Here is a 22,775-nt window from a genome sequence, read left to right as displayed (position 1 = left end):
CTATTTTGTTTATTTATTTAAAAAAAAATTTTTTTTTAATGTTTATTTTCCAGAGAAAGCAGGGGCGCCAGCGGGGGAGGGGGAGGGAGAAGGAGACATAGAATCTGAAGCAGGCTCCAGGCCCCTGGCTTTCATCACAGAGCCCATGCGTGCAGAGCTCAAAATCCATGAGCTGTGAGATCACGCACGGCCTGAGCCGAAAACGGGATGCTTAACCGACCGAGCCACACAGGCACCCCTCATTGTTGCTATTTTAAATATACTATTGATAAAAATTATTACTATAACTAGATGTTTTCTGTCTCAGAAGCCCATGTGAGGTTAAGAATTTAAATCTTGTTTTGGGTAGTACCAACCTAACTTTGGTATTTGATTAGTTTTGCTTAATTTTTTTGGTTTGTTCCATAGTTTTATTTAAAAGTTCGTCCTAGTAACCCTCTAAGTTTAGGCAGTATCTGCTGGAATCATTTAAGGTGTTTGTTTCCAGAAGACTGCAAAAATTAAATCAAGGTATTTGCAGAGAAAAGATTGACAGCTTGCGGGTAGCCTAGAGAAAGAGCCCCAGTTCCTAACAAAGAGAGAAAAGCGTAACAGGGAGCTTTTCCTTAAGCTGGAAATTAGTGCCTTCAAAATAATTTATCATATGCCACTGTTGATGACAATATCCAGAATCTTCGAGAAAAGCTTCATTAACATAAATATCTGATTTTTTCTGAAGTTGTACCAGTGTAGTGCCTGTTTTTCTAAGGATCTATGTATTCTATACTTTTTCTTGTTTTCCTGTGTCACCCATCCTCTACAAGGTGGTTTAAATGTTTTGTGTTCTTGGTTTTACATTTTTACTCTCCCTTGAGTGAACAGTAAGACAGTCATCAGCAGATAGTGCATTTGTAAGTCACGTTATTTTCCCATTAAATTACTTGATAATTTCAGAGAAACTGTATTCCTATTTTTGATTCATTTTCAACTGGCAATGCCCCTTTTTTAGGTCCTGTATTTAGCATCTCTTCTTACTGATGTGGAAACAAACTTTTAAACCTTTATTTATTTGTTTGTTTGTTTGTTTGTTTATTTAAAGTAGGCTTCACCCTCAAGTGAGGAGCCTAATGTAGGGCTTGAACTCACCACACTGAGATCAAGATCTAAGCTGAGATCAGAAGTTGGATGTTTAATGGACTGAGCCACTCAGGCACCCCAATGAACTACCTTTTTAAAGAAATATTTTAATAAAAGATCTTTTGTAATGTGAATAATGTTTTGTTCATGGTTTTCCGGAGAAATCTGCCATGTTCCTTTAAGCCTTTACTTTTTTTTTTTTTTTAAGTTTATTTATTTTGAGAGACACAGAGATGGCACCAGTTGGGGAGGGGCAGAGAGAAAGGGAGAGACACAGAATCCCAAGCAGGCTCTGTATTGTCAGCATGGATGCGGGGCTCAAACTCATGAAACTGTGAGATCATGGCCCAAGCCGAAATCAAGAGTCAGATGCTTAACCAACTGAGCCACCTAGGCACCTCTCCGGCTCTACTTCTGTACTGGATATGGTTTCATTTATTTTTTGGGTAAAGGCATGTGCAAATATAATATCTGATTATTTATCTCAGTTCGACCTCTCCAATTAGATATCATTATCAAGAAAATCAACTCTTTTTCACACAGAATTTAAAAGTAGACCAGGACTTGTGACATCATATTAATCAGAGCACTTATGAAATATTATTTAATTTCTTTGCTCTCCTTGTAAAGCATCATTTTCATTAACTCATTAATTCATGTATTTATTCATTATTTGTGTACCCAACAAAATAATACGATACAGCCTTGCCCTTAAGGATTTTATAGTCTAGGAAAACAAATATGTACACATACACACACCATGTCTGAGGATATGAACAGACATAAGATGAAGGTGGAACCCAAACAGCTCTTGTACATTTTGGTTTTCATATAATCTAGCCCATCATTTCTCTCCCAGAAAGTAGAATGGATTGCTTTTTATTATAAACATAATGCATGTTCACTGTTAAAGAGATAAAGGTATCTAACCAGAAGAGAAACTAACCTGTGATCCCCCCACCTATTAGCAGTAAGTATTGTTAACGTTTTGTTCTTTACTCTTACAAATTTCTTGCGGACCATTTTCTCTGTGTATTCATAGGCTGCCACAATTGTTTCAATCCCACACCAGTTCATTTAGGTCATCAGACAGCAGTGCAGGTGCTTCCTCCCAACACGGGGCTCAAGTTAATTTTGGTATATTCCTTGGTGCATTCCTCCAAGTCTTCTTCAAATGCTAAGACTTTCTCCTTTTTGAAGGAAAACACGCTCCCAAACTCCTACCCAGACCTTCTCTCCAAGAGGTCCTGGCCAGAACATGTATGAATTTCCTTCTGTCTTCAAAGCATTTGCATTTTGCTCCTTCGTTTTATAATTCCCTTCCTAGAGGAGAATAGGCCAGTGCCCGGCGAGCTGGGGTGACGGTTTGCTGTGCAACGGCCACGGGCACCTTAGTATGGCTGTGTTCCTATTCTGCTCCCCCCAGGGTGAAAGGGATGAAATACTCTGTAACCATACCTTTCTTCTGTTCTTGTTTTGTCATTCTTACTCTGGCCTTATTGCTGAGCTTCTTAATGTTATTCTTCCATTTATTAATCCAAGTTCATTCTCCTCTTCGGTATAGTTTTAGTACGAATTTCTCTGCGGATCCGTACTGACCATTCAACAACAGTGGCAGTGGGTCAAGTTACACTTGATGCTTTGGTCTGTTTACTTCTTCTCTCTTTACGGATATCTTGTTTCTTTCTATGTCCTTGTAACTACATCAAAATAGTTCTTAATAGTTACATAGCATTCCGTTGTATGGCCATCCTGCACTTAAATAATCAACTGTGTAAAGTTGATTTTCAATTTTTCAATAGTCTGGTTAACACTACAATGAATATCCTTTTACTTGGGACTGGTTTGTAGGTGGAGGATTGCTGGATTAAAAGATGTCTATATGTAACGGATGTGTGCGTATACAATATATGAATATATATATTCATATATGTGTGTATATATGAATATATGTGTGTATGTATATGAATATATATGTGTACACACACATGTATGTATCTCCGAATTATCCGACAGAACATTGTACCAACTTACATTCATGCAAACAAGGCATTACAATTTCCCAGAGTCTTGCCAACCCTGGTTGTTCACAATCCTTTCAAAAAACTTTGTAATTAAGATTAATGAAAATATATTGATTTATGATTATTTTCTGGTAAAATTGAGTATCTTTCCATATCATTCTAGTGTATGAATTTCCTCTTCATATTTTTGCCTACTTTTCCATTGAATTAGTTTTCTTATTGATTTGTAATGGCTCTGTATATAGAAAGAACCTTAATCTTTGCCCATTTTACATAGTACAAATATTCTCTCTAGTTTCCTGTTAGTTGCTTAGCCTCAGTCTAGTGATTTTCTTTCTTTTGAAATGTTAAGTTTTATGTAATCATATCTTTTAGTTTTTTCTTTATTGTTTCTGGCTTTGACTACATGCAAAAAAAGCCCCTTCCCACCCCAAAGTTGTAAAACTACTGGGTGGTGATTTTGAAGTTCCACTTTCACTTTAAAATTTTTCTTTTAATGTTTTTATTTATTTTTGAGAGAGAGAGAGAGAGAGAGAGACAGAGTGTGAGTGGGGGAGAGGCAGAGAGAGAGGGAGACACAGAATCCAAAGCAGGCTCCAGGTTCTGAGCTGTCAGCACAGAGCCAGAGGTGGGGGGGGGGGGGGGTGGCTCAAACTCATGAACCGTGAGATCATTACCTGAGCCGAAGTCAGAAACTTAACCAACTGAGCCACCCAGGCACCCCTTGAAATTCCACTTTTAATGTTTATTAGGTGCTCCTGAATAATGGTCTGCTTTGAAGCCCTTGAATTCTTGCTTTATCTGCTTGTCTGTTTCTGACTATTGTGGGTACAGCAGGATACATATTTATATCTATGTAAAAAGCCATGTAACCATATGTAAGCAAACACACCTGTTACTTTAAAAAATTTTTTTTCCAGTCTATTCTTGAGTGCTTATTCTTTTAAATGAGTATTAAACGTTTTGTAATGTTCCAAGAAAGATTCCATTGGTGCTTGTTGTATTAAATTTAAGCTAATTCACGAGAGAATCTGCATCTTTGTAGTATCGTCTTCCAATCTAGCTAGGACGTAGGCATTATCTGTCTTTATCCCCCTAAGCTCTTTCCAATTTTCAACAATGGTATCAACATTCTCAAATTGCTCTGCACTGAGATTCCTCTCCCCTGGCACCCACCAGTGGCTCCCAGGCCCCCAGTGCCCAGGCTGATGCTGCACTTGACCTTCCCTTCCTTACCTTTCTGGATCCACACCTCCAACTTCATCTGCCCAGCGTGGTTGTAGCTTATGTCTTTGACTTTATTTCTTCCACCTTCTACTCATTATTTTAAATTGTATTTTCTCTGTTCTCCTTGTATGCTTTTACTGTTTTTACCAGTGGTTGTAAATCTCCTTTACCCCTAGTAATTTGGTAATTCAATGTATCTGTTTAGGGCAATGCTCCACTTCCAGTTTTCAATAGCAGTATATCAAACTGTATCTTTCCCCTGATATCCCAAAGTTAAAGACCTTCCTAGACGCCCTCCCTCCCCTCCCTCCCTCAACTCAAGTGTTTATTATCATGCTTCTAATCCACACACTCTTCTGCTATTGAAGTTGAGCATTTAGGAGGCTCCTCTGTCCTTATTTTTTGTCCTTATTTCTTCCTTAAAAATTCTGCAGCTAGTTGAATTAATTTAGAATATTAGTTTTAAGATAACTGTTAACATTTGGGGCATGTGCCTGGCTCAGTTGGTGGAGCGTGTGACTCTTGATGTCAGGGTCATGAGTTTGAGCCCCACGCTGGGCATGGAATTTACTTATGAAAAAAAAAAAAAAGATGCCGTTAACTTTGTAATTTTGTTACAGTATGCTTCTGTTGTTTAAAGAATCGAAGCCTTTTAAACACATCATTAGTCACATTTACATTCTCTAGTTGATTTGACTACATTATCATATATTTAACCTATTTTTGCACTCATAATCTAACTCTTGAGATCTTTTAATTTTTTTATTGGGATGGTTTCTTAGAGCCCACTGTTGGTGTCCTTTTTTGAGTTTATTTCTAAAAGTATCTTTTTCCCTTAGCTGTGTGGTCTTGGAGTGCCCTTCTTCTCCTCCACAGGTGTGAAAACACTGCTTCATTGTCCGCCATCCAGTGTTGCAGATGAGAAGTTTGATGTTAGATGAATTAGTTTTCCTTTTTAAGTTATTTCTTCTGACTTCAGGAAGATCGCAGGATTTTCCCCTTTATCTTTGAAGAAATTTCTCCAAAATATGTCCAGGTGTTGTCGCCGCCTTCTTCTTCTTCTTCTTCTCCTTCTCCTTCTCCTCCTCCTCCTCCTCCTCCTCCTCCTCCTCCTCCTCCTCCTCCTCCTTCTTCTTCTTCTTCTTCTTCTTCTTCTTCTTCTTCTTCTTCTTCTTCTTCTTCTATCAAGCCTTACTAGGATGTCTAAGCATTTTGTTTTCGTCTTTGTTTTTTATTCTGAAAATGCAAGTCTGTCTTTGACTCAGTAAAGCTTTTCAATCTGAAAACTGAAGTTTTAACATCAGGAAAGCTTTCTTCTACTTTAAAAAATTACTGCCACACCTGATTTTCTCCTTTTATTTGTCTACATGGTTTTTCCAAAATAAAACAAAAAAACCCACTCGTAACAGTATAGAAAATACTGTGGTAGGTTCTCATTTAGCCCAGGCAAGAGTTAACTGTTAACCTTTTGTCATATTTGTTTCAAATATTTTTTGAAAGTATAGCATATATTAAAATACTATCTAGAAGCCTAGAGTTTGAGCCATTCAATCATTTCTTCATTGTACTTAGACTGTTATTTGTGAATTAGAGAAGATGAGATAGAAGGAATGCCAGTAACAGCAGAAAGAAGTCTCAGGGGGCATAAAATGCATATTTTACACTTTCAATGAAATGAATCCTTGGTCTCAATATTGTTTTATAAATACTTATAATACACAACACAGTAGGAGTGTTGTATCAGGATGCTTGGGCTACAGGTTACAGACAACCCCATCTCCAGTTGGGATAAAAAGAAATAAAACTGGGGGCACCTGGGTGGCTCAGTCGGTTAAGCATCCAACTTTGGCTCAGGTCATGATCTCTCAGTCTGTGAGTTCAAGCCCCATGTCAGGCTCTGTACTGACAGCTCAGAATCTTTAGATCCTATGCCTCCCTCTCTCTCTGCCCTACCTCTGCTTGTGCTCTCTCTTCGTCTTTCAAAATTGAATAAATACTAAAAAAAAAAAAAAAAAAAAAAAAATTAAAAGAAAAAAAGAAACAAAACCGTTCCTCTCCAATAACAAGGGCTACTTAGCTTTTTTTTTTTTTTTTTTTTTAATTCCTGTATAGTTAACATGCAGTGTTATATTCGTTTCAGAGATACAATATAGTGATTAGGCTACTTTATCTATTACTCAGTGCTCTGCACAATAAGTGTACTCAGGGGCTATTCAGCTTTACCTCGGACCAGGCCCTCATGTGTTCACATTGTGGGTAAAACAATTCATAGGTGTGAATACACCTGGATCCGCAGCTCCAGATGTAACAATGTCCTCAAAAATGAGAAATGCCATTTGCCTTTTATATTTCTTATTTCTGAGTGAGGAAATCTACCTAGGGATTGAGGTAGTCTGGAAGACAGAGGGGAGGTCTTTATACTAGTGAACAGAGATGTTCACCAGTACCTTTACCTCCAAGCATCAGGGTTGAGAATTGGTGAAAATTCTCATTGCCAAAAAGAGCCAGAGCCATGTGATGGAATCCCACATTGCTTGGACCCTTGCATTCCCCCCCCCCCCCTCAAAACTGTGGTTTTGGAATTAGTAATAGACTAGAACTTCTGGATTCAGCGGTTAAGGGTCTTCTACAAGTCCTAGCTTGACTGCTTTGAGAAATTTTTTCAGCTTTGGGTCTTTCATCTGCAAAAATTAAAAAGTTGAATTATAAAATCACACAGGTCCTGTAATTCCCCTTGCCTCAGATAGAAAGTAGTTTTCTCAGTTCAAGAGATTACATGATTATGATGGTAGCTACACTGAGCATTTGCTTGTGCCTTTATTATTTTTAACAATCCAGGGGAAGTCTATCAGCTGAAATCTCTCAAGCCTGCGTATATCTGGTCAAAGCTCATTTATTGATTTTTCTGCTGAAAGTTGCACATATATAAAAACAGAGACCAAAGTTAATTTGTATGGCATTGTGGCTGCTTGACTCCCTGAAGCCTAAGTTGTTGGGAAATAATAAACTAAGTAAAATATTTAAGTATTTGACCAGGTGGACAGCCTTTCTGGAAGGATCATATGTTTGTGCACTTGATATTTAACCTCACATGCCCTGGCCACACCCCTAATTTGTTTCCAGGGGAAATCTGATACATAAGGAGCCCCCCACCTTGGGTAGTATTATGTTCGCTATCAGCATGGATGTATGCTGGTTACCTATAATGTACTTGATTCGGAGTAACTTTCTTGCTCACGGTACATGGTGGAAACTCTAGATATGTAGAATGACTTAGGGTAATTCCCATCGGAACAGTAGGGCATGAGGAGAGGGGATCGAGAACGCAAAAGAGAAAGGAGTTCACGCTTATGGAGTGCCTTCTGCACAATAGCCACTGAGAAATTTTATTTTAACCCCATCAGGTGATTATCATTACCTTAATTTGTGTGTGAGGAAATTGTGGCCCAGAGAGATGGAGTACCTGGCCCAGTGTCTCCAGTATTATTTGGTAAAGCAGCGATTCCAACCCAGGGCTGTCTGGCTGCATCTAGAAGCACTGCGTACCAGGCCTGCATATGAGACCAGATTCCTGTCCAGGGGCTCTCCTGGTCCACCACTGTTTCAGCAAACAGATTATTTCCAAGAGTGCAGACAGTGGGGCTATGCTTTAATAGGAAGAGAACAAGCAACGGAAGGGTTAAAATGATCCTCGTGAGAAGGAACTTTCTTGACTCAACGCATGTTATCTTTGCTTCATGGCACAAGAAATGAGAGAAGTTTGTCTTCCTTGGGCTCTCTTATATTTCCTTTTGTCCTTCCTTTCTTGCATCTAATGCCGAGACTGATGTTTATTTCTGTCCTTTTGTCTTAGAGACGTACTAAAGTCATTTTTTTTTTTAAATCTTGGAAATAAAATACAGTGCATGATTACTGTCTTAGAGAAGACTCAAGTTAAGCTGTGTGCACACCCAGAAAAGTATCAGGGCTGACTGGTTCCTGCCTCCTGCTCTCTACTGCTAAGATACTATGGAGGTCAAAGCAGTTTTCCTAAAATGTCCCAGGCTTCAGAGACATTTGCCGCAGGACACCTGTGCCCTCCCTTGTCCTAAAGGCATCAGAGTTTTTCTCCCCTAGTGTTTGGCTTTCTTATTTTTAATTGATGACAACCTGGTTGTTGGGATTCTTCCCTTTGCATTCATGCCTTGAGCCCTGACCTCCAAGGGAAGCTGTACAGATATTTTACTTCAGGCTGGATATTTTTCTACTTAGTAACTGTGACAGTGTTCCCAGAAATACTTTTCTTGCTATTAAGGGCTCTCCCTTTCTTATGTGCTCCTACAACTTCTGTCTTCACCCTCCTACACTTTATAAGTATTAGCATATTTAATTTTTTCCCCTCAAAAAAATCTATACCTGAAGGCTGACCAGGAGATTTATGGGGCTTGTTTCAAGGCGTGCTCTGACATATCTGAAGTTGACCCATTCCTCTGCAATTAAAGAGCAGAATAAAATCTCTTCAACTGTTCAGGTGCCTGGGTAGCTCAGCTGGTTAAGCATCTGACTCTTGGTTTCAGGTCATGATCTCACGGTTCTTGAGTTCAAGCCCCACATCAGGCTCCATGCTGATAGCACACGTGTATACCTGCGTGCTCTCTTTCTCTCTCTCTCCCTCTCTCTCTCAAAATAAATAAATAAACTTTAAAAAGCAATATCTAAAAAAAATCTTGTGAACTGCTTCTTAAAAGCATGGAATAATAAATATAAGTTTTCTAACTGGAAGTTAAAACTAAAAGTTTTCTTTTTGATTCAATCAGCTAAATCAGTGAACTAAATAATGCCTGAATATTTGTAGCTAATGAGCAAGGCTCTCCTGAACACTTAATTGTCCTGACCAGGAAATACCTAAACGCCATTTCCCCTGAGGCATTTACTATCATGTGTTCTTAGGACCATACTTCTAAAATACTGAATTAGGGAGACTTGGAATATTTTATTGTAAGTATTTTGCCTTCTTCATCAGGTAAGATGAAATGCATTTATTTACTTATTTATTTAGCATATTTTTTTAAAGTTTATTTTGAGAGAAAGAGCACAAGCAGGAGAAGGGCAGAGAGAGGGAGAGAGAGAATCCCAAGCAGGCTCTGCGCTGTCAGCACAGAGCCCAGTGAGGGATTCCATCTTGCAAACTGTGAAATCATGACCTGAACTAAAATCAAGAGCCAGATGCCCAACTGACTGAGCCACCCAGATGCCCCGAGATGAAATGCATTAAAAAAAAAAATGGAACTCAATGGAATATTATGAAGACGTGAAACTTGAATAGAGATACACTCAACACAGATAAATTTTAGTGATGACTGAGTGAAAAAGAAAGCTCCAGAAGAATACAATGTGTATGCCTTTTCCATAGAACTCAGAAATATGAAAACTTCGACAACACCCCTCCCACACTTTTTTAAGAAGGAAAGGAATGCACAAATCAGAATAGTGGTTACAGCAGGTATGGGGTGAGCATATGAGTAACTATTGGTTTGTTCTCATTTTTGGGTTAAGTCATAGGCTCATGGTTCTTCATTATATTATTAAAACTAAATGTTTTGAAGGCCCCATGTGGACCAAGGAGGATCATTTCTCCTGATTATGAATAACTTGTTCTGATCATGCAAGATCTTTTCAAGCAAGTCACCTGGATGAGCTCATCCCTTCCAGATTTGGGATTTAACAAAAAAAATTTTTTTAACATTTTTATTTATTTTTGAGAGACAGAGCACGAGCGGGGCAGGGGCAGAGAGAGAGGGAGACACAGAATCCAAAGCAGGCTCCAGGCTCTGAGCTGTCAGTACAGAGCCCGACGTGGGGCTCGAACCCACAAACTGTGAGATCCTGACCTGAGCTGAAGTCAGATGCTCAACTGACTGAGCCACCCAGGCGCCCCAGATTTGGGATTTTTAAAGTTTCTGCTATTCCCTATTTGTATCTGTGACTATAATCTTAAGGGGACAGTTAAAGAAAAAATTATTCAGTCACTTGTTAAAGATGATAAGGAGGGCTTTATTCAAGGAGGGGCTACTACAGCAGAATTTTGCAATAGGGGAGAGATACCGGGCCCAGCTCTGATTACCGCAAGGCCAAGTGGTGATTTATAGCCAAGGAGCAGGGTGAGGGTGAGTGGACAGAAAATGAGCAAGGAGGATTCTTGGGGAAGGCAGATTGGGGCAAACTCAAAGGTGGGAGATAAAGAATTTGGTCAGATATCAAGGGTGATTAGGTATTAGAGGTGGGAGATTTTTCACTAAATGGTCTCCGAGGATTCTTGCTAAAACCGGAATAAGCAGGCCAAGGACAGAATCCAAGAGCAATGCCTCGTCCAAAAGAGGACTCAGAGGAGTCTAAGGCTTGATAAGGAGATAGTCTTTGTCAGAGCCAACTGACTTCTAGCTACTAATGAAAGAAATGAAGGTCAGAGAAATCTTGGAACCTCCGCGGGCCAGGTGGGAGTGGGCGAGCCACAAGATAAAGGCCGGGGAGCGAGAATTAGTGCTTTGGGCTCAGCAAAGAGAAGACCAGAAGACCAGAATCTTTTTGAACCATCTCTTTCTGTGCACTGAAGATGGAACTTTGTTTTTAAAAATAAAGGTTGTTGCCCCTTGCCTCTGTGTCGCCAGCTGCCTTTGGTGGCAGAGTTTTGATTCCGTGGCGTCCTTTGCTCACCAGTGATCTTTGGGACACGTTGTGCTCATAAGAAATAAATGTGGGTGCCATTCACTTGAATCAACAATGAAACTGCCAGGTGCAACGCATTCCCATTTCCCATGAGCACATAAATGTATTTCGGAGTGACCCGCTCCTCGACTATGCACGCTTTTTCCTTCGCCTGCTTCGGGTCCTGGCAGATGTCAGCTCAGCGTTTACCACATATCACGACGTTTCCATTAAGGCTTCCGCTCTCCTTGGTGAAACAGAAGAGGGATTTCATTTGAAATGATTCATTAAAATAATTTCACTTACAGTTACTGACATTGTCACCATTATCTTTTGTCTGGACAACGGTGAGGTCTCTCTGCTCCCGTCTCCCCCCTCCCCCAAACCCTCACCTCTTGTGCCTTCCTAGCCCATTTCTGTCCTCAGCCAGAGTGATCAGTTGAAGGCTTAAATGAGACCAGATCATTCTCTCGCTTAAAAAACTCTCCAGTGGTTGCCCACTGGCCTTAGAATAACATCTGCATTTTTATCACGTGCTCCCGGGCTCACTGCAGTCTGGCCCCTGCCTGTGGTCCCCACCTCATGCCGCTTTGCCCCTTGTTCTGTGTTCTCAGTACCCGGGCCTTCTTTCTGTTCTGCAATTGCCCTGAGCTCCTTCTCTCCTCAAGGCCTTTGCACATGCTGTTCCCTCTGCTAAAATGTTCCTGCTCTGGATCTTTGTGCAGCTGTTGTATTTCCATCATGCCACAGTGGGTCTTCCCTAGCCCCTGGCCTAAAGCAGCCCCAGCCCCACCTCGAGGGATACTATCTCATTGTACCTTTGTGTTCTCTTCATTGCATTTACTACTCGCTGATGTTATTCTGGTCCCGTGTGCCCCAGTGAGAATTAATTTCCACGAGGAGAACTGGAATGTTAATAGGATTGCCATTGGGTTCCCAGTGCCTCGGACAGTGCCTGGCACATAGAAAGTGTCCAGGAAACGAAAGCAGGACTGAAGATAGAAACTTACCTACTGCTCTGTGGGTCTACCGCATGCGTAACCAAATCAGACCGCGTCTAGTGAACATGGGAGAAGCCTTCTGATTTTTCTGGAATAACATTACAAGGGATAGGAAAGAAGTGCACACGGCTGGGACAACACTAAATAATCTTGTGACCCGCTGATATACATTTACGTTTTGCTGAAAGAATTAGGCCAACGTCAGATGATCTGAGTTTATATTCCTACACGTTATACATTAGTTTCCTGGTGATCGAAACCGGGTTAATTAGTCTACGCTAGGTCTTTCCTGTTAGGGATTTGAAGATTATCTGCTCTATCCAATTTGTTTTTTCTTAGCTGAGGAATCACTGTTGAATTTAAAAAGCAACTTGCCTGGCCCTGTTTCCTGATCTTTTGATGGAAATGTTTTAGTGGGGAAAAAAATGTTTACTAGAAGCAGGTAATGAAATCATTTCATGTATTTTTTTTTTATGCGAATGCTTTTTGCATTCCTTGGAGGGATAACTCCGTGGCATAAAGCAGGGAGGAAGATTCTCATGTCATTTCCCAGCCTCCTTCCCTGGCCACATCTGGAGCTTCTTCTTTTTTTTTTTTTTTAAAGCAACTCACAGATCAGTGCGGGTGGGAGCTCCTTGGGTTTGCATGGGACAGTCCTTCCTTCTCCCTTCGCCAACTGCGATCCCCACAGCAGGGCTCTAATTCCCCAGGGAAGGAGGCTGCCGGGCAGGGAGAGCAGAAGCGGCCTTATAGCTCACTGATACTTTTAGTAGGGAATGTTGTAAAATGTTAGGTAAATGCAACACATCCAGTTTTACTAGTAGTATAAATTCTTTAAGGAATTTAATGTCTTGTTCTTTAATTCTTTTTTTAAAGTTTATTTATTTATTTTGAGACAGAGAATATTACGTGTGCACATGCACACACATGCAAGGGAGAGGCAGAGAGAAGGAGAGAGAGAGAATCCCAAGCAGACTCCGTGCTAAGCTGACTTGGGGCTCGAACTCACAAACTGTGAGATCATGACCCGAGCTGAAATCAAGAGATGGACCCATAACTGACTGAGCCACCCAGGCACCCCAGGGAACTCAATTTCTACACCGTAACTCTGGGGTTCTCATTAAACCAGAGCTTACAGAGATTTGAGAATAAGGTTCTGGTTGTTGACCTAGAGTCTGATAATCTGAATATGAGTTCTAAGTGGAGAAGAGAGGGAGAGAAAGTTTATGTATTAGGCTCTGACATCAGTGTGTGTGTACATCTCGGTCCACCCTCATTTCTGCGTAAGGAAGAACTCCTGTGTTCCATAGGACAGTTGTGCAAACAGAGCCTCCATGGTTTGGTGCAACTTGTTCCTAAGTGACCGTGCTGGGCCGGCACCTGGATTTACAGGCAAGGTGCATCCTTTGTCTATTACAGCATACGCTCCCCGGCTCCGTCACTTGGAATTGTACTCTTCACGTATTGACTTCCTCAGGCATGGAAGGGAGATGACAATGCGGCATTTCCTCTCTCCCAGGGTGATTTAAAGGTCCGATGCTATGGGAGACAGCTTTGTGAAAACTACGCAAGCTCTACAAACATAAGAATTAACAGAGTAAGCAGTTAAGTTTTCCTAGCAATTGGAGCCAGAACCCAGGCTCCACCACAGTCCCTTTCCCCGCTGCCACTCTTTCCCTTTGTTCTTCTAATCCCTCTCCTTTAATTCATCTCTTCCCTTCACAGTGACAGTCCTTCTTTCTGTAAGGGTGAAGTTCTGCCCAAGAGGAGGACTGAGCTTTGACCCTAGAACGTACCCTTTTTCTCTGATAGGGCTTTGCCTACTCCGCTCTGTGTAGACACCAGTTATTTCACAAGCATGTTTGTTCTTTGCCCCAGTTAGGGAAAACGCATCCCTTCTCCGAGGGGATGAGCACAACGCAGGCTGATGTTCTTGTTCAGTCAACAACTTGTGCAACTATATTTGGCCAATGAATACTGCTTTGGCAGGGTCATCGGTGTCTCCCTACTGGAAAAATCTAATAGATATTTCTCACACTTCACCTTAAGTTCTTTTTGACATTTGACATGGTTAAGAATTCCTTCGAGAACAACCTCCTTTCCTCAGTGAAGCTGACACCGGTATCTTGAGTCTCTCCCTAAAGACCTGGTGGTTTCTCTTCACGGGCTTTTCTTCCTCTAGTTGCTTCTAGCTTCTTTCTTGAGCCCTCCTTTTCCAACATACCACCACCACAACAAAAATTCTTTAAAAGCCTTCAGTAGTGGATAGAAATAAAACCCAAACTCCTTTGGATTTATGGTACCTTCATATTTCTCTTGCTGGCGAAGTTAAACGATCTTTATAGGCAGCTATCCTGTAAATGATGAAGTCCATGTGTGGACCAGTGAACACCGTAGGTCTTCCTGGAGAAGGTTAATGGGAAGGTAGGGAAGTTTCCGCAAAGTTCTCTTTTTGGAGACTTCCAGGCTGGTGTACTTGGTGGAAGGGAGCATTAGCCAGACCCGGGTTGGCCTCGCTGATGTCCACGCCCTTGACATCTACAAAGAATTGACTAGTGCCTCCAGTGCCACACTCCTCGAGAGTCCTCCTCCCTGCCCAGTATTTCTCATTTCCGGGGGCCCTACCTCCTCTTGGTCATCTGGGCCCAGGAGTCCTGCCTCAGTGATTTCCACACAGCAGAACCCTCCCAAGTGAGCATTTGTGAGTGTGGCGGGCTTTACTAAAGACGAGGGAGAGGGGGTAACATAAGCATTTAAAGTGTAGGGGGGCAGGAATGTCAATACCAGTGTGAACAGGCTCTCCAGCCACTCTGGCACCAGAAGGGGACTTTCCACTGGCCGCTTCCCCAGAGTCCTGCTCTGCCCTCCCTGCCTCTCAGACTCCTGGCCTTCTCTCCCTTGCTTGCTCTCACTCAAAGCCCATGGGCCTTTTCCCTGTTGTGTCAGCCTTGCCCTGGCCAGCACCCTCCCCTGTGAGCAGAGGAGCCTGGTCACTGCTGAGGTCCTGTTTTCCCTTGGTCACATGAGGGGGGTATTCAGTGCTCTTAGCTCTTGAAGGGGCACAGTGGACTGAGGGGGCCTTGACCAAATCACTTCAAGTCCCCGGAGCCTGCTTAACTCATCCGTAAGTGAGGAGGCCACAGGAGCTAAGCTCCGAGCTTCTCTGTGGATCTCCATTTCTGTGAGTGTCATCTCATCTGAGGTTGGCTATGAGAATGAAGTTCCTTGCAATTCCTCGGAATCCACGTGGTGTACCTGTATCTGCCATGGAAACTTATTTACTCTTTTCCTTTAAAGAAGATAGAAATAGGGGCGCCTGGGTGGCGCAGTCGGTTAAGCGTCCGACTTCGGCTCAGGTCACGATCTCGCGGTCCGTGAGTTCGAGCCCCGCGTCAGGCTCTGGGCTGAGGGCTCGGAGCCTGGAGCCTGTTTCCGATTCTGTGTCTCCCTCTCTCTGCCCCTCCCCCGTTCATGCTCTGTCTCTCTCTGTCCCAAAAATAAATAAAAAACGTTGAAAAAAAAATTAAAAAAAAAAAAAAAAGATAGATATAGTCTGGCTTCACTTAACTATGCAAATGGCCTAAACAAGCAAGACAGAAACACTGCCGGGAGAGAAGTTGAGGTAGAAAGTGGCCAAGCCAGGTAGTAAGCTGTTTGCCCTAGGCCCCTGTTCTCAGATGGACTTGTTTCCTGGGGACAAGACCATGTTTCTCTGCTATTCAGCTCTTACAAAAGGCAAGCTTGAGCCATCTGATATTTAAGGGAAATAACAGCCGTCTAAGAAATGTATTAACTTACTCTTCTCTAAACTCTCTTCTGTTAAGTTGAATCATCAAAAATCGTAACACTTGGACTAGAGGAAGGCCTTTCCTAAGCAGTACAGCTTATGCTTTTGTTGAAGGATTGCTATAGGAAAGGTCCACTTCATAAATATTTTTGCGGTGTTTCCTTTTTAAAACATAAACTTACTTTGAAACGGTTTTTGATTCACCAAAGAATAGTGAAGGTAGTTCAGAGAGGTGTCATAATACTGTGTATCCAGTTTTTTAGATATGATTTTATTATTGTTTATTTTATTTTATTATTTCAGATTTTGTTTTCCAGCTATTATTAATATCTTATATTAGAATAATAAATGTGTTATGGTTAATGGACCCATATTGACATATTATCAACTGAAGTCTATACTTTTTTTCATCGTCCTTAGTTTTTACCTAATGTCTTGTTCTACCCTAGGACCCCACCCAGATCACCATGTCACACTTAGCTATCATGTCTCCAAGTCTCATTAGGGTCCTCTTGTCTATGGCTTGTCTCAGACTTCTCTTGTTTTTCCTTATGAAATACTCCAGGCATTCAAAAAAGGTGTGCGTGTGTGTGTGCATGTGCACACATGTATGCACGCCTATGGGTGCGGGGGTTGGGGGGTGGAGAATAGTTACATAACCACCATTCAGCCTCAGACAGGATTGAAGCCCCATGTGTATCCTTCTCGATCCCATACTCCTTCCCTCTCGAAACACAGACCAGTACCTTAGATTTGGTGTTTCTGTCCCATGCCTACTTTGAAACAACTATATATAGTGTTGTGTTCCATATTTTACTTTCCTTATTTATTATTTTTTAACATTTATTCATTTTTGAGAGACAGAGCATGAGTGGGGAAGGGGAAGAGGGAGAAGGAGACACAGAATCTGAAGCAGGATCCAGGCTCCGAGCTGTCAGCACAGAGCCCGACGCGGGGCTCGAACCCACAGACCGTGAGATCATGACCTGAGCCGAAGTCGGACACTCAACCGACTGAGCCACCCAGGTGCCCCGTGTGTTCCATATTTTAAAGGGATACGAATGTTACTCTGTAAGCCTCATTTTGTAGTTTGCTTTTTTTCAAGTAACATACTAAAAAAAATCTACATTGCTCCAATTTATTTATTTTAATTTCTTTTTTTTTTAATTTTTTTAAACGTTTATGTATTTTTGAGACAGAGAGAGACAGAGCATGAACAGGGGAGGGGCAGAGAGAGAGGGAACACAGAATCTGAAACAGGCTCCAGGCTCTGAGCTACCAGCACAGAGCCCGACGCGGGGCTCGAACTCATGGACTGCCAGATCATGACCTGAGCCGAAGTCGGACGCTTAACCGACCAAGCCACCCAGGCGCCCCTTATTTTAATTTCTAAATCAGATTTGTTGTATGAATCCTCTCTCTTTTTGGTGGACCTTTGGGTTTTATTCTCTTGGTCACCGCCATGGTTATTGTAAACAGTGCTGAGCAGACAGGCTTTACGTAGCACTTTATGTGTAAGTATTTTGTATGACTGTTGTACCTTGCAGTTATGGAAAGGGGAGTTCTAGGTTTCACATTTTGTCTTTGACCAAAGAGCTTGTTCATTTATTCAATAAATATTGATTAGAAATCTAAAATGAGTCAGACACTGAGCCAGGTTCTGGAAGAAAACAGAAATAATTCCTCCCTCCTCATGGTGTTTACAGTCGATTTGGGATGACAGACATTAACGAAGTAATTAAAGATACGTATGTACTATACAGATGCATTCTAAAAATGTGGAACAATAAATTGTGTTGTATCCCATGAAAAAAGATGAACGTTATTGAGAGATGATGAGCCTTCATATTTCCTGTATTGTAAATTACCAAAAGAATTTCCTGCCAGGACAAAGCTGCTCTCCTATTGAATATATGTGCTTCCTTTTATCTAATAATGGAAGCAATGTAAAGCAAGAGGTTTCCCTTTTTGCTGCAGCTACCAGGAATCTCCCATCTAAATGTAGTGCCCAGCTGTAGTACCTGGCTCATCCCAGTGACTTGTACTATATTTATATTTTGACTTTATGAATGAAAGGTTTTCTGGGGCAGTCGGTTATGTGTCTGACTCTTGGTTTTGGCTCAGGTCATGATCTCGTGGTTTGTGAGCTCGAGCCCCATGTTCGGCAGCAGTGTGGAGCCTGCTTGGGACTTCTTTCTCCCTCTCTTTCTGTACCCCCATCCCTGGCTCTCTTCTCTCTCTTTCTCAAAAAAAAAAATAAATAAAATAAATAAATAAATAAATAAATAAATGAATAAACATTAAGGGAAGGTTTTCTTCTAATTTCATATGCCATCTCTTGCACACCAAATCATTTTAGAAGTAGCTAAGGCATAAATCTTGGAGGCAAGACAACATATTGATAAGCTGTTGGTCACCCCAAGTTTAGCTTTTCAGAGATGAGCGGCCTTCCTTTTCTTGGGGTTTGTGTGTTGGTTTAGGGGTCTTGCTGTACTAATTTGATTTCATTATTTGAATTCACTATGAATTCTTCAGATTAATTTATTATCCATCAAGAGGCAATTTATTCCCTAAATACTTCACTTAGATGATGATTCTTTTTAATCACCACCAACACGCACACATACACGCACGCGCACACACACACACACACACACACAGCTCCTTAGCAATTCCACTTCGCTCTACTGCTATCTTTAGGAACATTTGTCTTGCCTTAACTACTCTCCTTTTAAAGACATCTAGTTTTCTGTGACACTGTTTACTTTCATTATGCCTTAATTATGGGATTCTGATAACCATGGAGGAGTAGAGAGACAATAAATAGGGTTTTGTGGGTGATTAAATGCTAAAGCAAAGCTGAGATGTTTGATAACCACAACGGTTGTTTCTGCAAGTATATTCCAAAGGCAGGAATATTATTGCTATTACACAACAATCAAGCAAAAAAAAAAAAAAAAAAAGGAAAGAAAGAAAGAAACAGAAAGAAAAAGGCCTCCCACAAACCACTGTGCTTGTTGCACTGTGCTTTTGAAAATCGAATGCTCTTTTATCTGATGTTTTTTCGATTGTCAGTCTGAGTAGTTGGCTCTTCATGGCGGAGTACTACATAGAGGACGAGTTCTCAGTGCTGCAATGTCAATTATCTAAATGAGTGGCCGAGGTGGGCAAAACGTACCTCATCAACCACGTGGACCATAGTGTAGTCTGAAGAGAAATTATATTTGAGCAGGTAGCATTGAACTCAATTGTAGTTGTTTGGTTTTAATGAATAATTTAGCACTATCACACAGAAATGCATTTGGCAGTAGGTGATAAAAGCTGAATCAATGGTGGTTTTAATAATTGGGGTATTTTTCTCACACAACAAATCTAGCCAGAGGCAGTTTTTAGGTTTTGTTCAGCTGTTTGGCAATTCTGTCAGAAATCGTGATTGTTTTGTGTTTTCCGCTCTGCTCTTCCTCATGTGTTAGTATTCATCCTTATGCCCATTGCCTCATGGTGGCAAAATGGCTGCTGCTGGGACTGCAGACATCATGTGCACATTCTAGAAGGGAGATGTGAAGTGGTGTGCTAGCCACAGCTCTCTCCTTTTATCAGGACAGCAAAAGTTTCATCGGAACTCCCCAGCAGTCTTGCTCTTAATTCTAAATGGCTGTGATAGTGTCCAGTTTCAAGGATACCTCTGTAAGTTGGGTATTTAGCTGACACATAAGGTTTCAAACAAAGTGGAGGGCACTAACAAGGATCACAAGGGAATGGATGCTGATGGGGCAACGAATTGGCAATCATCCGTCTATCATATGTGGCACACGAGAGTTTTGCTACTAAGCATCAGATATAAAAATGAATGCGCTTACCCTGAACGTGGAAAACTATTACATTTCTAGTGTCATGCCAGTTTCATAGTTAAACTGGAAAGATAGGAAATTCTGGTACACTCCCCATATCAACGTATATGATTGCTGACCTTACTACGTAAAGGATTTTGGTGGAGACTAGCTAATCTTGCTTTGTTTCTGAAGATTTTGCTTTTGTTTTTCTAGCCTAAAAAGTGAACCTTGAAGATAATTAAGAAAAATACACCGACACATGACATGAGGCATGTTAAGTCTGTGTCTATTCCCAGAAAATGCATATTTTTATGCCTTGGTTATCTTCAGGTGATCACTAGGGAAAGGGAGTGCGATAATTAATAACTACGCTCAAATTTAAAAAAGCAATTGGGCCACATAGTTCAATCTCATTTACCATGTTGTCACAGGTAGAAAAGACTTTTAATTTCAGGTTTTCCTTTTTCTTCTGTTGACTTCTGTCTTCTGGTTCTACCTTGCTGTGCAATAAGCCACCGTTCTGGGGGTTGGCTGCACTCAGCTAGGTTGTCCTGCTGGGTGGGGGGGGGTCTCATACTCTTGCTCTCAAATGGCAACTGGGGCTGGAGTCATCTGAACACTTGCTGAGCTGGAAACATCCAAGATGGCTCATCACATGCCTGGCCGTTGATCTCAGCTTGGATTCTGGCGTGTGGCCTCCCCACGTGGCGTGCACTTCTCCTAGGCTGGTGGCTGGGTTCTGAAGCTGAACATCCCAAGATACCAACACAGATACTGCAAGGCTTTTTTGATTTAGGCTGAGAAGTCCTGTAGCGTCCACCTTCCACTGGCTATGCAGGACAGCCCAGACAAAGCGGGGCAGGAGGCATGGTCCCCGGGGGACCATCTGTGGAACAAACTACCACAATCTCCTTCCTTTACTTCCCTTGGAGATTCAGGGGCCATCAGAAGCCAGTCAGAAAGAGGAGAAAAGGGTGAAAATGCTGCTCCACATAACAGGCAATGGACCCAGGATGCTAAAAGTTACTCCCCTAGTACTCCTAGAGTACCCTTTTCATGGTGTTTTGAAACATGACAATGGTGGTTGTAAGTTGAAATCTTTAGCTTTGTAACTTTATAACTTTTAACTTTCCCCTTCTGAGCAAAATAGGTCAATACTAACTTAAAAAACTCCTTTTAACGCTAATAGTTGTAAAAACAAAATGCAAAATATACGACAACCCTAAGCTCAAATCCAAACCAACCCTGAGCTGTGTTGTGCGATTTCTATTCTTTATATGTGAGCATCTCCTCTTGTATTAGAGGCCAAGCAGAGAATCACCTATCCCCAAATAAATGAGGTCAGCGTTGATTTTATTGACAGCCTCACCCCCATGCCCAGACTGCAGAGACCCAGTTAAATGCATCTGCATGTACCAAAGGCACTGCAAGTCATTCTCTTTACGTTGGCCTTTGGTGGTTTTTCATCTTTGCTGCCTTTTCCTGTGAATGAACGGCAACACTAGGGCAAGTTTTCAGAATCTTTAAGGATCTTCAGAGATTCCTGTCTTGCTGAGACACAGGAAGGCCGTAATTAGCAGACAGACCAAGAATGAAGAGGTGGAAAAGAGGGTGGGTATCTTTGCTGCTATAAACTACTGGCTTTCACCATTCTACGCCTTGGCCTGTGTTGCTGCTGCTACCTGGAACACCCCTCCTCCCCGTTGTCTGCCTGGCCGACGCCTACTCACCCCCAGATGCAGCCCAGCTGGTGGCTTCCGCGTGACGACACCTCAACTCCCTGGGCACGGTGCTCCGCAGGCATGATCCCGGCGCCTGCCATCTTGTCTCATTAGAGTCAGCTCCCTCACCGTACTGTGGCTTCTTATGGTCAGGGGCCACCTCTTGGCCTACCCCGCCAACCAAGCCACAGAGAGTGCTCAGAGGCTCAGAAAATGTTTGAAAGCAGAATTTATTAGTCAACGCTACCAACATACAGCTCTTTTTCATGGTAATATGTTAGGGGTGGCTTTTAGGTTTCCCTGACCAAAACAAAAAACCCACTAAAAACAACTGGACCATACAAACTTTCCAACATTAAGGATGGGAGAAATGTTACAATAACCTGAGACAGCCGTGCTGCCGCTCATTTTGCCTCTGTTACCCGGAGTGTACCTCTCTGTCTTTTCCACAGCCTCCCCCATCCTCCTGGTCTGGTTCAGGACCCCTGTCCCACAGCCCCATGGTGCCTCCAGTGGGCACCACACAATTGGACAGCTATGTACAATGTAATGCTTGCTGGCCCTTTGCTTACATGTGTCTGGCCTCTTCAGTGAAAGGTAAGTTCTCACTCTTACTTTTTCTGTGTCCCCCGAAGATGGGTAAGTAGTGTGTATGCAGCAGGCCCTCACTGGAGCTGCCACTGACTGTCTAGAGCCGACGCAGTGCATGGGTATTTGCTGAGCACTAACGCTCTTCGCACCCCCGTGTAGTGGGAATGCAGCGGGAATTGGTTCTCGGAAGGGACGGGGCTGGGGACCCTGGTTTAGGGACATGGTTTTTCTCCAAGCTTAAAGAGGACAGATTGTCAGAGTTTTGACTGACACAAAACAAGGCTTTTAGAGACCATCGAAATAGTTGCCAACATTTAATGGTCTGGAAACCACATAAGAATATAGAGTTCTAGTTTCTCTTGAAAATTTGGAAGATTTGGTTAAATGGGACCTCGATTCCCAATCAGCGGTAAGTGCTTCTAAGTGGTGACTGCTCCGTTCAGACAGAAGAGGAGCTTCCTTTCTCTCATCCTGCACTCTCTCTCCTTTCATTTGCATTACCTTCTTGCTTCTTAGATAAACCATTCTAGAAAATGCCTATTATATGTGCTGTTGTACTGCTGAATGCATACACACAGGGCTCCAAAAGAAAACCCTACATACGAGCAGTTGATGTATGGACTTCTTTCTTATCGTACACATTTGAAAAGATCTAGGACCTCTGCGCCTCCCTTAGAATTGCATGGTTTTTCATCAGTTGGCTTCTTTTACAACAATCATAATCACTCCCCTTTTATTGAGCACTTACTATATACTAGTTACTGTTGTGAGCGTATATTAACTTGTCAAGC

General features: G+C 41.9%; 1 protein-coding gene across 13 annotated transcripts in view; it reads left to right on the top strand.

The window, feature by feature from the left end:
- Positions 1–22,775, top strand: part of RGS6 (regulator of G protein signaling 6) — a 599,839-nt gene that overhangs the window by 168,223 nt on the left and 408,841 nt on the right. The window contains exon 2 of one of the 13 annotated variants that reach the window (XM_086709366.1): positions 21,846–21,990. The exons of the other annotated variants lie outside the window; for them this stretch is intronic. The gene's annotated coding sequence lies outside the window, so the exon portion shown is untranslated. The remainder of the gene's footprint in view (positions 1–21,845; positions 21,991–22,775) is intronic. 13 annotated transcript variants of the gene reach the window in all.

The sequence above is a fragment of the Puma concolor genome, chromosome B3 (genome assembly GCF_028749965.1).
Source record: "Puma concolor isolate L17-30 chromosome B3, mPumCon1.1.hap2, whole genome shotgun sequence".
Taxonomy (NCBI): Eukaryota; Metazoa; Chordata; class Mammalia; order Carnivora; family Felidae; genus Puma; species Puma concolor.
The sequence above is the reverse complement of the archived record's forward strand: the minus strand, read 5'-3'. Positions and strand labels throughout refer to the sequence as shown.